The sequence below is a fragment of the Dermacentor silvarum genome, chromosome 1 (assembly GCF_013339745.2).
Source record: "Dermacentor silvarum isolate Dsil-2018 chromosome 1, BIME_Dsil_1.4, whole genome shotgun sequence".
Lineage (NCBI taxonomy): Eukaryota > Metazoa > Arthropoda > Arachnida > Ixodida > Ixodidae > Dermacentor > Dermacentor silvarum.
The window spans coordinates 289,429,827-289,444,543 of record NC_051154.1 but is presented as its reverse complement, the minus strand read 5'-3'; the positions used below and the strand labels follow the sequence as shown (position 1 = coordinate 289,444,543).

Here is a 14,717-nt window from a genome sequence, read left to right as displayed (position 1 = left end):
GTGTTGAGGACCACCGCGATTCCGAATGAACCAGTTCAACAGTGCGAAACCGACGTCCTTTCAGCTTGAACTTCAACTTGGGGCACAGGAAAAAGTCACAAAGGGCGAGGTCATGTGAATAGCGTGGGTGCAGAAGCGCTGTGATTTGGTTGGGGGTCAGAAACTGTCAAACAACGAGTGATGTGTGAGCGGGCGCGTTGTCGTCATGAAGAAGCCAGTTGTTCTTCCACTTCTCCGGACGTTTGCGACGAATGCGCTATCTTAAGCACCTCAAAACGCCCCAGTAAAGCTCGCTATTTCCGGTTTGTCAAGGAGGCAAGAATTCCTTGTGAACAATTCCGTGTAGGTAAAAAAAAAAAAAAACATTGAGCGTGGAGTCATGGACTTCCCATTCCCACAAACTTGACGTGCCTTTCGTGGCCGCTGTCTCACCCCCGGTTATTACACTGGAGAGGAATGTTGGGATTGCCTGACTTGTTGCTTCAGTTCCGTACAGACAGAATCACGGTGCAGCTTCTGTTCGTCATTGTGCAGTCTTGGCACGAATTTTGCAGAAATATGCCTCTTGTTCAAAACATCCGACAAAATTCGCTGAACTGTTCCGTACAATTGTCCTACAATGTCGTAGACATCCTTTATAGTTAGCCTGTGATTTCCAAGGACAGCCTTGCAAGGAACTTCCTCCGCTGTCGTTTCCGGGGTTGTGATCGTTGACGGGCATCCAGAACGTTCATCGTCGTCAACACACATTCGAGCCTCTTTGAAGCGCTTATGCCATAAGAACGTCCTACTTTGGCTCATGGTGTCGACTCCAAAAGCGTCCTCTAGCATACAATCAGTTTCCTCCGCAGTTTTGCCAAATTTAAAACAAAACTTGAAGCGAATTCTTCGCATCTTGAAGTCTGCCACATTGGTCGCCAAGAAATGCGCCAAATCAGTGAAACATTGTGTTGCAAAACAACACTCGCAAAACAGTACTTGTTAGATGCAAGTCGTTCAGCACACTGATCCGCAAGGCATACTGCTAGCCACATATAGCGGCGGAATTGTGTACCCCACTCAGTTTGCCCGTGCTTTTCCAATTCCCGGAACTTTTGGGTAGCACCTCGCACTTGTGTTAAAGTTATTACGAGAAATAAATCGCACAACCCTATTTTGAATTGATTCTAGTTTTTCAAGTAAATACTTCTTATGAAGAGACCCGACAGATGCAGTGCATTCGAGTCGGTCAAAACTTACGTAAGCTAATTTAGGAAAGTTTATGGAAGTTACGGCGTGTGTACCCCAATGATCAAGAAGCATTGGCGCATATGAAAGTGATGTGCGGTGACCACGAAAGGGTTGGAGTGAAGTTAACACCAAGATATTTGTAGTGTGTATCATGCAAAACTATGCTGTTAGTTAAATGATGGAGAGAGAGAGAGAGAGAGAGATAAATGAGATGGGAAAGGCAGGAAGGTTAACCGGAAGGTAGATATCCAGTTTGCTACCCTGCACTGGGGAAGGATTAAGGGGAGACAGAAAGATAAAGAAAAATGCACACACATAGAAAGAGAAGGACATCAGAAAACACACACACACACACACACACAGCACACAACACACACACACACACACACACACCACACACACACACCACCACACACACAACAACACACACACACACACACAACACACACACACACACACCCAAACACACACACACACACACAACACACACACACCCACACACACACACACACACACAAACACACACACACACACACACACACAACACACACACACACACACCACACACACACCCACACCACACAACACACACACACACACACACACACACACACACACACACACACACACACACACACACACACACACACACACACACACACACACACCACACACACACACACACACACACCACACACACACACACACACACACACCACACACCCACACCACACACACACACACACACACACACACACCCACACACACACAACACACACACACACACACACACACACACACACACCACACACACACCACAACACACACACCAACACACCACACACACACACACACACACACACACACACACACACACCCACACACACACACACACCACACCCACACACACACACACACACACACACACACACACACACACACACACAACACACACACACACCACACACACACACCAAACACACACACACACACACACACACACACACACACACAACCACACACACACACACACACACACACCACACCCACACACACACACACACACACACCACACACACAACACACACACACACACACACACAACACACACACACACACACCACACACACACACACAACACCACACACACACACACACACACACACACACACACACAACACACCACACACACACACACACACACACACACACACACACACCACACCACACACACGCACACACCAAAGGAACTCAGGAGTGTGACAGTCGTTCAAGCAGGTCGCTTGTCCGGAGGAACCTCAGCAGCGCGCTCATCGCCTTCTGGTGTGAAGACCGCGTCAGCCGGTACTCTAAGATCGTCTGCTCAGAAAGCGGCCGGTCGTCGAGGCGCGCCAGCGTCGTCACGAGGGTTTGCCTCTGGGAGCTGTAGCGGGGACAATGACACAAGATATGTTCGATTGTTTCCTCGCTGTCGCAGCTATCACAGGTAGCGCTGTCAGCCATTCCGATGCCGCAAGCAAACGCATTCGTAAAAGATACTCCAAGTCACAGTCGGCAGAGAGCAGTTGTCTCGATTCGGGAAAGTCCAGATGGAATATGTAGTCGGAGGGATGGATCCAAGCGGTGCAGTTGAGTATACCGGAAACCTGGCGTGTTCCACATGGATCGAGTGGCATCACGCGCGAGTATACGAAGCTTTGCTGCTGCATCGGTTCTTGAAAGTGGAATGTGTTCCTTCACAGCATTTTTGTGAGCCCTCCTAGCAGCTTCACCGGCCTGTTCGTTGCCCATGATTCCGCAGTGGCCTGGGAGCCAATGAAAAGTAATATCATGTCCTTTTTCTACTAGTTGGTGATATATCTGCTTTATTTCAAGCACAAGTTAGTCTTGTGGTCCACGACGCAGAGCGGATAGCAGACACTGACTCTCATTGTATGCTAGCAGACACGGGCCTTCGAATCAGTAAATATACTCCATTTTCGTGGTAAATCTTCATGAAGCATGTGAAGGGCGCTGCGAAGTGCAGCAAGCTCCGCAACAGTCGATGTTGTCCGGTGACAAGTTTTAAACTGAAAGGTCACGGCTTTTTCGGGGAAGATCACAGCTCCTGTAGATCCGTGAAGAGTTGTCTAGCCATCAGTATAAATGTGAAGGTGGTCCTTGTATGTCTCGTGCAGCATGAGTAGAGATAGCTGCTTGAGAGCTGGTGACGAGAGTCCTGCTTTCGTTCGAATCCCTGGTACCGAGAGTCGAACTTGTGGGGCGAGCCAAACACCAAGGAGGTGATAGCAGCCTCTCGGCAGGCGTGTAATCTCGAGGGAGGCAGTCACAGTACGTCAATATCACCTGGCAAAAGGAGGCATTGGGTCGGTCTTTCGGCAGCGTGGCGAGGTGATGGAAAGGGGCGCGGGCAATGTGCCTGATGTGTGCTCTGAGCACTTCCGATGAAATATGAGTTCTCACTGGGTAATCTTGAGCTATTGCAATTGTTTCCCCTGTCGATGTGCATCGTGGCAATCCAAGACAAACCCTTAGTGCCTGCGCTTGAGCACTTTCGATTGTACGGATGTTGCTTCTGCAGGTATTGCTCAGTACAGGTATAAGCTGTACCTCAGATATCCGAGAAATAGCGCCCTGTAGAGTTGTAACATCGCGTGTACTGACGTTCCCCATGTTTTTCCTCCAAGAAATTTAAAAATGTGTGAAATGGCCGTTAGGCGTTTCTTCAGGTAGGCCGCATGAGGACTCCAGCTGACGTCTCGATCAATGATCACCCCTAAGAATTTATGCGTCCTGGCGTAACATACGTTTTGCCCATTTATGGATATAGCGTAGGACGTCATTGGCTTCCACGTAAACGCGACCAGCGCACATTTCTCAGGTGAAATCTGGAGGCCTTGTTCGCTAAGGTACGCCGATATTGAAGTCACGGCTTTTTGAAGCCTCGCGCGCACCTGAGGACGTGTTACACCTGACGTCCACACGCAGATGTCATCGGCGTACATTGATATCTGGATAGCATTTGCTATGCGTTCCACGAGACCGACAAGAACAAGGTTGAATAGTGTGGGGCTCAAGACGCCACGTTGAGGAACACCACGGTATGTGTATTGTTGTCTAGCCAGACGTCATCGGTCGTCATCGTCATCGGTCAGGCCGTCATCGGTCTACACAAAAAAGGACCTCATGTATAAGTAGTTGCGGGTCCACCGGTACACTCGGCCACCAAGGCCGACCGATTCAAGAGCGTTAAGTATGGTGTCATGAGCAACATTGTCATAAGCTCCTTTTACGTCGACAAACATGGCGACTGATAACTGTTTCAATCTCTTTTGATGCGGGACATAGATGACCAGATCAATTACATTATGAATAGAGCAACGGAGACGTCGAAAACCGGCCATAGCGTTTGGATAAACTTTGTGGCGTTCCAGGCACCACTACAATCTGGCAAGGATCATGCGCTCCATCACCTTCCCTACGCAACTTGCCAGTGCGATTGGGCGGTATGACGTGGGCTCTAGTGGTGACTTGCCAGGTTTCAGGAATGGCACCAGACAGTTTGTCTTCCATTCCTGAGGGATGTTTCCATCCCGCCAGGATTCATTGAATATATCCAGCACCGCATTTCGTGTTGTCTCACCCCGGTGGCACAAGATGCGGTACGATATGCCATCTGGTTCAGGAGACGACGACCGACTACACAAAGCAAGAGCCGCATCAAGCTCCTCGGTGGTGAAAGGCAGGTCCATGCGTGAATCCCGTGGATGGGGCATTAGTACCAAGGGCGCCTGTGTACGTTGATTGGCCTGCAATCTTCCTGCAAAAATATTCCACAACCTTAATGTTCTCTCATCGTTGGAAAAGCGCCAGGGCTTTGAATGGCACGCGTTGTTCGGGAAATGTACGTAGGCCTCGCACGGTTCTCCATATGTGAGAAAGATATTTTGGGGGGTCTAGGGATTCACTAAATTTTGCCCACCGTTGAGACTCCAATTTTTCCATTCGGCGCTGGATCTTCTTTTGCGTACGTCTGGCTATTCTTAGATTATGAATAGACTTTGTGCGTCGGTATCTTCGTTCGGCACGCCGACGAATCGCACGGAGTCGATCCAATTCCAAGTCCGATTTTGAGAACATGGAAGTGCATGTCAGTGTGCACATCGCATTCTGAGTTGTTTCTTTGATCGCTTGCTGAAGGCCAGATGGGAGACCTTTGCGACAAGCTTCTTCCATGCTGGTTTCGAATGTAGACCAGTCAATACGCCGAATTGTGTTTGGCGAATGACAGCTGACCAAACCTTTGATGTTGAAGTAACTGGGGATATGATCATTCCCATGCGTCTCAATGCATAAAAACCACTTCACACGAGTAGCAAAGCGACGTGACACAAATGCCAAGTCTAAACAGCTCCTGTATGATGAGCCTCGTAGAAAGGTAGGGCTCCCATCATTAAGCAAGTACAGTTGATGGTCAGATGCAAATGAAGCCAATCGTCGGCCAGTTGCGTTAATTTTGGAGCTACCCCAAATAGGGTGGTGAGCATTAAAATCCCCTGTGATGATCCATGGATCAGGGGTTGCTTTCAAGATGTCTTCTAGTCACTTGCTGTCAAACCGGGTTGATGGAGATAAGTAGGTACCCACCAGTGTAAAGGCTACTTTTTCTTCTTAACAGTTAGGCAAACATACTGATTCTCATCATGAGGCGGCACATGCTGAACGACGTAGGTAAGCTCCCAACGAATAAATACAACGACCTTGCTGCTTTCGTTGTAAGCTGAGGACATGATGGATTCGTAGCCCGATAGCCGGATTGGGTTTGTTAATTTCGGTTCACAGATTACGATGATTGGGAAGCGGTTAGAGTATACAAACTGACGAAAGTCAGGCATCCGACATCTAAGTCCTCTGGCGTTCCACTGGATTATCGATGCTTCTCTGACCTCTTTGCGGAACGATTGGTGATTGTCAGCCATGGTTCTACTCGAGGACTACTAAGACTGGGCTCAGCGTGTCCAGCACTTGCAGGCCACTTCGAGCGGCTGGAGTTGCGATACTTGTCAGTAGCTCTTTAATGACATTCATTAGGTACCGCAGCATCGGTATGATCTGTCGGTCAACCCTTGGTACTTCATCAACCGAAGTATGCGTGGAAGTAGACATCAAGCGGGTAGGCTCCTTGGCAGGCTGTGTGCGCGGAAGCGCAGGCCAGTCTTCCGCGGCGTTAGATTTCTCAGTCTCAATCTTCTTCGTGCTTGTATGTTTACTTGCACTCGAAGGTAGTGGGTTGGGTACGTTCTGCGCATGATTAGCACCCCGTCTTGTACGCTTGCGTCGACGATTACGCCGGCATCGTACAGTCTCAGCAGCTTCTCTGTGGGATGAGCTGTCTCTGTCCATTTGTTTAAGCACGGAAATTTCTCTCTTGATTTGCGGGCAGTCTTTGGATGAGGCATCGTGGGAGCCATCACAGTTACCGCACTTTAGATTTGTTGCGCGGCAAGCGTCCACAGTGTGCGACTCAGCGCAGCGAGGACAAACCGTACTCTTTGTACAGACGCCCTTGACATGGCCAATCTTCATGCAGTTATGACACTGAAGTGGCTTGGGGATGAATGGCCGAACAGCATGTCGGAAGTGGCCAACCTTGAGATGCGAAGGGATGGAATTGCCCTTGAATATCAGCTTAACGCAGCGGGTGTTACCAAGGCGAAGTACATGCGTGATTATAACTCCCTCGGTAGCCCGTTTGATGAGAATTGGCAGGTCTGAGTTCGCTATGGCCAAATCAATGTCGTAAATGACGCCCCCCATGCCAGCTCCGTCCAATGATAACATCACTCAGACTTTGATGCCGCCCAAATCTGTTATTTTCCGAAGCTTGTCCAACGCGCTGCCATTTGTCGCGTCCACAGCGAGGATATTCTTTCGCGTGTTTATTCGGACTTCCCATATTTCATTCGGCGCGACCCCCTCGAGGAACACGGAGAGAGCTTGCCTGCTAAGGGTTCGGAGGCTGATGGAGGAGTCCTCGGGCACGAAGAGGACGGAGTGCGGCCAGCGTTCACTTTTTGTCTTCATGGTTAATGTCCTCGCTGGTGAAGACACCTTGAGAATCCTTCTTTTGGCCTTCCTGCTCATCACAGATTTGAAGCTGTCATCTGACGAGTCGTCACCGGTGACCGAGTACAGTTTGGTGTCCTCGCTGGTGCTGGACCAGGAACTCCGTTTCCTCGATGAGCTCGTCATGGTTGACCTCTGGCCGGGTGTCACCGCAGTTGACTCCGCGTCCATAGCCACAAGGCAGCGAGCCTCGCTGATGACCTCGCTGGTGCTGGACCAGGCGCATTGATTCCCCGGGGAGCTTGGGATAGCAGGCCTCAGGCTGGGCGGGCCTGGGGAAGGCTCCACCGCCGTCGCCACGAGGCAGGAAGCAGCGTCCCCGAAAAACGTGGAAAATTTAATGAAAATGCAACGAACAGAGACTGGACTGGACTGGACAAACTTTATTTGGGTCCTGCAGGACGCGCTTAGGGCGTAGCGGGCGTCTCCCACGTAGGGACCGACAGGGAATACCTGGCGGCCGTTTCGTGGGCCTGCTGGATGTCCCATTGCTGGTCGGCGAGAAGCGAGCTTCTGAAGGACTTCTCCCACTTGTCTGAGGTTGAGTCGGGATTAGCGTTCCTACACTCTCAGAGCATGTGTGCGAGTGTCGCCGTGTATCCGCACGAGGGGCACATGTCGCTGGGGTACGCGTCGGGACAGAGAACGTGGAGCTTGGCGGGGTTTGGGTATGTGTCTGTTTGTAATAAGCGTAGGGTTAGCGCCTGCGGTCTGTTAAGTTTGGGGTGCGGGGGCGGGAAGATCCGGCGTCCAAGGTAGAAGTGTTTTGTGATTTCATTGTACGTTATGGGTGCATCCCGGTTGGTCTCTATCTCGGCGAGGTGGGGTTGCCCTGGGATGGCACGGTCAGTAAGCGCACGCGCTGCGTCGTGGGCAATCTCGTTGACAGAAGCGTTCTATCAAAGAGGCACTTCGTCGTCGTCCAACCAGTTAAAATGTAGAGGTAGCATGCTTGTGGCTGGAAGAGATTACTTTACACTTAGAGACGTTGAGCTTCCTTTGCCAATTATTACACCAAGTACAAACGAGCTCAAGATCATCTTGGAAGGTTAGATGATCATTAGTACCCTTAATGGAACAATGCAGTCATAAGCAATAATGCGCACGTGTGAATATATATCATTCGGCACAAAATTTTGGACACAGAAATTGTATTTTTGAGTATTTTAGAATTAATACCGTCGATGCCACCGGATTTAGATAGCTTAAGGTTATTTCTAAGACATGCGGCTCCTTCAACTGTGATTTCTATAGGCGCCATGTATTGGTAGCTAAGGTCATGAGTAATTATCTTCAGCTGAGTGGAGAGCGGTGCAGTAAGTACTTAGGATTTTTTTTGTATCTGTCCCAAGCTTCTTGGGTGTTCAAGCGCTTGGCACTGTCGAAGTGCCGTATCTTCCTATTTTGAAGTGAGCGTAGCGATTTGGTGAACCATGGGTTAGACTTATCGTTAGTTATTTTAATGAGAGGAACGTACTGGTTAACCAAAGCGAACAACTTATTCCTGAGGAGTATACAACTTTCCATGACCGATCGACTATGAAAGGAAGGTAACAGCACATGAGTAAAGAACATTTCTAAATCGGCATTTGTAACGTTATAGTTAGCTTTGTTATAGTTTGTATGTTTTTTGTAGCAAAACCTATAAATGACGAGGACGCGTTAAGCTTTACTTGCAGTAAGTTTTGGTCAGTGAAGCCTTTAATACACGTCATTTGATCAACTGACTCAGGAGCAGTTGTTAGAATTAAATCTAAAATGTTACTACCACAGGGTGGTTGCTTAACGACTTGAAACAGGTTACAATCTAAAGTTAAGCTTGTAAACTCTGCTAAGTGCCACATAAGGAGGACAGGTGCACCAGTCGATGAGAGGAAAATTGAAGTGATGGCGCTCCCAGTAGGAAAGAATATCGAAACGGCCCGGCGTTCACCGAGCATTTATACTACTTAAAGTCAACGACCACCCGGGGCCATAATTTTGGCTTCCAACCGAGTTAGTTAAGAATTCTCGCACTCATAATAAGAAGCGTGAAGCTGATTTAAGACTCGGAATTCCTTTATCGTTAGTCGGCTTTCCGTACCCAACCACGTCAGTGCCTTTCAGCTTTACTTCTTTCGCCAGACCTAAGTGAACTCGGCACATTCAACAAGGACCTTGTCTTGTAGTAAGACGTGCTCAAGCAGCGACTGCAGCCGTGTATTTACAGAGGTCGGTGCACAGCCTCCTCTTTCGTTGCCTTCGTCGGGAACGTGGCACCTTCATTGTCCGTGGACTGCGCCAAATGACGAGAGGATGTCTTCCCAACGAAAGCCATGCGCGACAGGATGAGGGAGTCGAGGGGGTATGGGACTTCAAATGAGAGCGCATCTCGAGAATGGCTACGGCACCTTAAAAACGCGCGAATGTCGTGCAGCACGATGCGCAACAGGCGAGTGACGAGCTGGTGAAAGCAGTAATCGCAGAACTCAAGCCTCCAAATGACAATAAAAAAAGAAAAGAAAGAAAGAAAAGCAAACGTACACGCATTCTTCGCACTCCCTCCGAGGCATAATGCATACACGCCCGGGGCATTTATATGCATGCCCAGGGCAGCCAGTGAGTCCGATGAGCTATCAGCGTTCTCTTTATGCATTCAGCGGTGCGATAGACGGTGCCGTGCGCGCCCCTAACCTTTCAACGCATGCTCGCGCTCAAATGTCAGGAAATGTTACGCTCAAGATGAACTGGAATTGAAATGCACCCATCGCTCTGTCGAAAAGGTATGCCAAAAAAAATTGAAAGAAAATTGCGGCTCTCCCGTGTAGGCGTTCCAGCTCGTGCCTATGCGCCGTTTCTGCGACTGGATCTCTTTGAACCTGTCATGGTTTTCGGCAAGATGAGCTAGCTGCAGTCCCATTGTTCCATTCGTGTACGCCAAATATTCTTTTCTCTCCGTTTTCGTTTTTTTCTTTTCATTCTACAAGAATTTTGATTAACACTTCCGCTTTATGAAGTTCACTACCACAGCAACTTATGAACGAAGGTTTTGCATAGTAGCGGAGTTAGTTCGGCAGGTGCTCGTGGAATTTGACATACGTGATGCATACTTATTACCCAGGTCCTGCTTCAGCTCGCTATGTTATTTCACTGTTACAAAAGATGGCAGATCGGTGGTCACTTCGGCAGAGCCAAAGAAGAGCTAAACTGAAACAATATCGGCGTCTTGCTTAAGTGACCTCTCATTTCGCAGCAGGCTGTTATATACAAAGCACCTCTGAGTCTCTATACTAACTTTCAGGTCCCCTATAGTGCCAGAGAGTAATCCAGCGATGAGGGTAGCGTATAGTTTTGATCGCGAAATTTCGTGCAGGCTCTCCGAGGACATATGGGAATGCGGCCGCATTCAATTGGCGCTCAATAAGCACACTCTCACCAGCAGAGTATTAATGGCCCCAAAGTGACTTCCGTACGAAGCATTCAGACGTGCTTCTGCATCAGCAACACTTAAGACACGAACAAGCAAGAGAACGCAGGACATGTGTTCATATTACAAGAGTGCCTGAACGGCGGGTATGACCATCTTAAACGGACGCGTCCGTGAACACTCACGGGTGGTTTGGTAACAGCCAGGCAGGTGTTAGAAGACCTGTGGTCTTGCGCCTCATCGGAAAGTATCGACCTCTTGTCGTGAGAGGGCAGGCAGTTCGTATGACACTTAAACGTATTTGGCTTCTACAAATGACGAGGCCCCTACATCTCTGTTCTTTTTGTAAAAAGCATCACAAAGTGAAGCGCGCTCGACACTTTTGATCACTGGAGGCCGTCTGGCGATAAAGAGTTATTGGGAGTGCCAAGTTACGTAGCTCAGTCTAAACCAATGGCTATTACTGTCGAGCAAAATGTGAGGCACCAGCATTAATGGAAGCGAAGAAACACGATCATGGATCATTGAGCGCTGTGGAGTCGAGCGTGTTCAGCACTCCATATGGCGATCCGTCTTTATCAGGTGTCACACGAGGGTTACTAATACATGATTCGTGATTGCGCCAAAATTTGCTGGGTTACCGGTTACGTTTCTGTCCGGTGGCAGCAGGTTCATCGTCTGTGAACGGAAATTGCGGAAACCTACGCACGTTGAAAACAAATGGAGATTTTCTTTTTTTTAATGAGCACTTAAAATTAAAATCTGCGTTTTTACGTGCCGAAACCGAGACATAGTTATGAGGCCCATCATAGTGGGGGACTGCGGATTAATTTGGACCACTAGGGGATTTTTAACCTGCCCCAAATGCAAGGGACACGGGTGTTCTTGCATTTCGCTCCCATCGAAATGCGCCCGCTAAGCCACCGCGCAGGTGGCGCCAGTACGCCATCACAGCGGACCAGGAGCATTCCACTCCTAACAGTTATCGACGCTGAATTTCGCACGAACAATTTCTGTCTAGAAAAACAAGCAATCGCCTTCATCCGCCCTCAACAAGAACAGAATTGAGCTCGCTATACAGGGTGTTCTAGCGCTAACAACGCAGAAAAACTGTGGACAGCGATGCCCTTTCTGAACTCAACCGTTATTAGCCGACCAGCACACTCTTACAAAAAAAAAATAAACTTGTTCATTTTGCTTTTAAGACGTTCAATAACGTCCAGTAAGGGAGTTCTGTTTTAAACAGAGATATTGCGCTCACGCTGTACCTCCTCAAAAACTGCCACATGTGCTTCTAACGCCAACCCTGCGAATTAAAGAAAGAAAGAAAGAATCCCAGTTTCTTGGAGCCACGTTTAACCATGCGTAGCAGGCATAGCACATAGAAATGTTGCCCTAGCAGGGGAAAGGTGCTGCACCATATTGGGTGTCCCTCTCACGAAGTGCGTCCGACATTCCTTACACATAGAGAAGATCAGATGGTTAAATGGTTTCCTCTGGATTGCTTTAACCATAGAAGCGTACATTTGGAAGTAGTTCGGCACACGTAATTATGCAAATTAAACTAATCAATATTTCCCAAAACAGCCAGACGATCGACCGCAATAGAAGACCATCATGCGAGGTGCTCATAACCATTTACAGACATGCAAAAAGTAAACACTGCTTTTTTTTCACGGCGTAATAAATTCTGGTCAATTTCACCCAGAAAAGCGGCACTGAAGGGTGCAGGTTAAAGAACCCCAAGTGGTCTAAGTTAATCCCGAATCCCCCGATACGGCTGGTCTCATAATCACATCGTGGCTCTGGCACGTAAAACCTCAGAATCTAATTTAAAGTGAAACTGAAGTCCCGAAAGACACAACTGTCACACCCTTAGCTTAAGGTTCGTGGGTGACGCAACTGCTTACGCATCACCGTCAGGCGAGCATGAAGCAAGCGAAATAGCGGCTTGATAAGGACAAGGACAATCACTTGATGCTTGCCCCACGGCGGCCGCATTTCGATGGGGGCGAAATGCGAAAACATCCGTGTACTTAGATTTAGGTGCATGTTAAAGAACCCCAGGTGGGCCAAATTTCCGGAGTCCCCCACTACGGCGTGCCTCATAATCAGAACTGGTTTTGGAACGTAAAACCCCATAGAGAGAGAAAGAAACGTTTATTCTTGAAACAGTGTCCCGAGCGAGGCCCGGTATCACCCTGAGGGGGGAAGGTTCCTTAGTCCAGGAACCCTCTGGCTTCGGCTGCCCTCTTGGCCCTGGCGACGAGTTGTCGTTGGTCTTCCAGGTCCCCGAGGGCGAGCTTGGCCTCCCACGTTTCGAATAGGTGGTCTTCGTAATTTAATTTTTTTATGTTTGCCCAACGGTGAGGCGTAAGCAGTCACGCCGATCATGGGACTAAGCTTAGGGCCTGAAAATTGCACCCTTCGACACTTCCGTTTCACTTTTCTATGTGAAATTGACCAGAATTCGTTACGCTGTAAAAAAATATCAGGGCGTACTTTTTGCATACCTGGAAATGGTTATGAGCACATCGCATAATATGCTTCGACCTCGTCTATTGAGGTCAACCTTCGGGCTTTTTTGGCAAAAAACAAAATTGTCTAATTTACCTAATTACTCGTCTAATTACTACCTCGAGTCAATTTCAGAAGTACGCCTCTGTGATAAACTCAATTCGAGTGGAAATGATTTGTATATTGCGTCTTCCTTATATTTAAGAAATTTCGAACGCATTTCGTGAACCACCCGGTATACGGGAAGCGCGTGATGCTTTAGGCTCGTCAAGCCAAGAAAGGGAGGAGGAAATGTTTGTCCAAAAGTTCAGAGAGCTGCCAAACTGAGGGAGGACAAATTAGAACCGCTGGTGAAAAGACGTTTTTGTGCTTGTCTTGTAGCCGTGAAGGCAACACGCCACTATGTTCATGGGACTACTTAACATAATAAGATTGTCCGGATAAATATAACCACCGCTAAATAAAGCGCAGGTGAAACACACAGCAGCAGCCAAATCACACACAGGTGCACCTCTGACTCATTGGGCGAGGGACATTTTTTAAATGTTCACGTTCTGTGCAAAAGGCAACCGCCAAAGAACAAATTAAAGCACGGTTAAGATCACTTGTACCCAAAAAGTTACAACTTTGCTGTTCATGTGGTACTGCTTCAGTAAAGCCTGCGATATATTCGAAAAATCAGTCACACACTCATTACATCTAATCTCGCTTCGCCCACACATTCAAGTCCCACGTCCCAAGCTGCCGTACAAATCTGCATTCAAACACCTTCGTGCCGAGTACAGCGTCTAGCTGGGACGGTCTTCTCGCCTCCTTAGACAGTAATTCCGGTCCCACCATTTTTTAAAACCACAATCCTTACTACATATCGTGATATCTACTCCCCTCCGTGACGCCTCACGTGTCATTGAACATAATGAAACATAAAAAAATTACCATCCTCTAAATTGCTTAGATAGCTTTGCATGCTGAGATGTTTTGGAGCATATCTCGTCTGAACTAGCTGTTAACCGGTTGCTGTAAATCACAAAAGCAATGAGTAAAGAAAAATAGATACGCAGCTTTTCTAGCCAACTGCCAGCGACGAAGGTTTTATCCTCAGAAAATGTGTTGCAGGTGCTAGCTTCCAGACTAGGTAGGTGCACTCACTCACTCACTCACTCACTCACTCACTCACTCACTCACTCACTCACTCACTCACTCACTCTCCTCCTTCCACCCTTCCTTTCTCTTCCTTTCTTTCTGTCTCTTTCACACACGCGTGTCACAGTTAAATTCCAGCTTTAAAATGTGATCGAACTTAAAGCAGCCCAGGCATTGCGAAAACTTGCTACTTCTTTCACAACGCGTGCGGCAAGTTATCGCCCGTTATTCTGGCATTGCTCTCTTTCTCTCTCTCTCTCTAATGCCAATTATGAAAATAAAGGACGCACTTCAT

At 48.2% G+C, this 14,717-nt stretch overlaps 1 protein-coding gene across 1 annotated transcript in view; it reads right to left on the bottom strand.

Moving 5' to 3' along the window:
* Positions 1-14,717, bottom strand: part of LOC119437206 (frequenin-1-like) — a 275,518-nt gene that overhangs the window by 64,710 nt on the left and 196,091 nt on the right. The window lies entirely within an intron of this gene.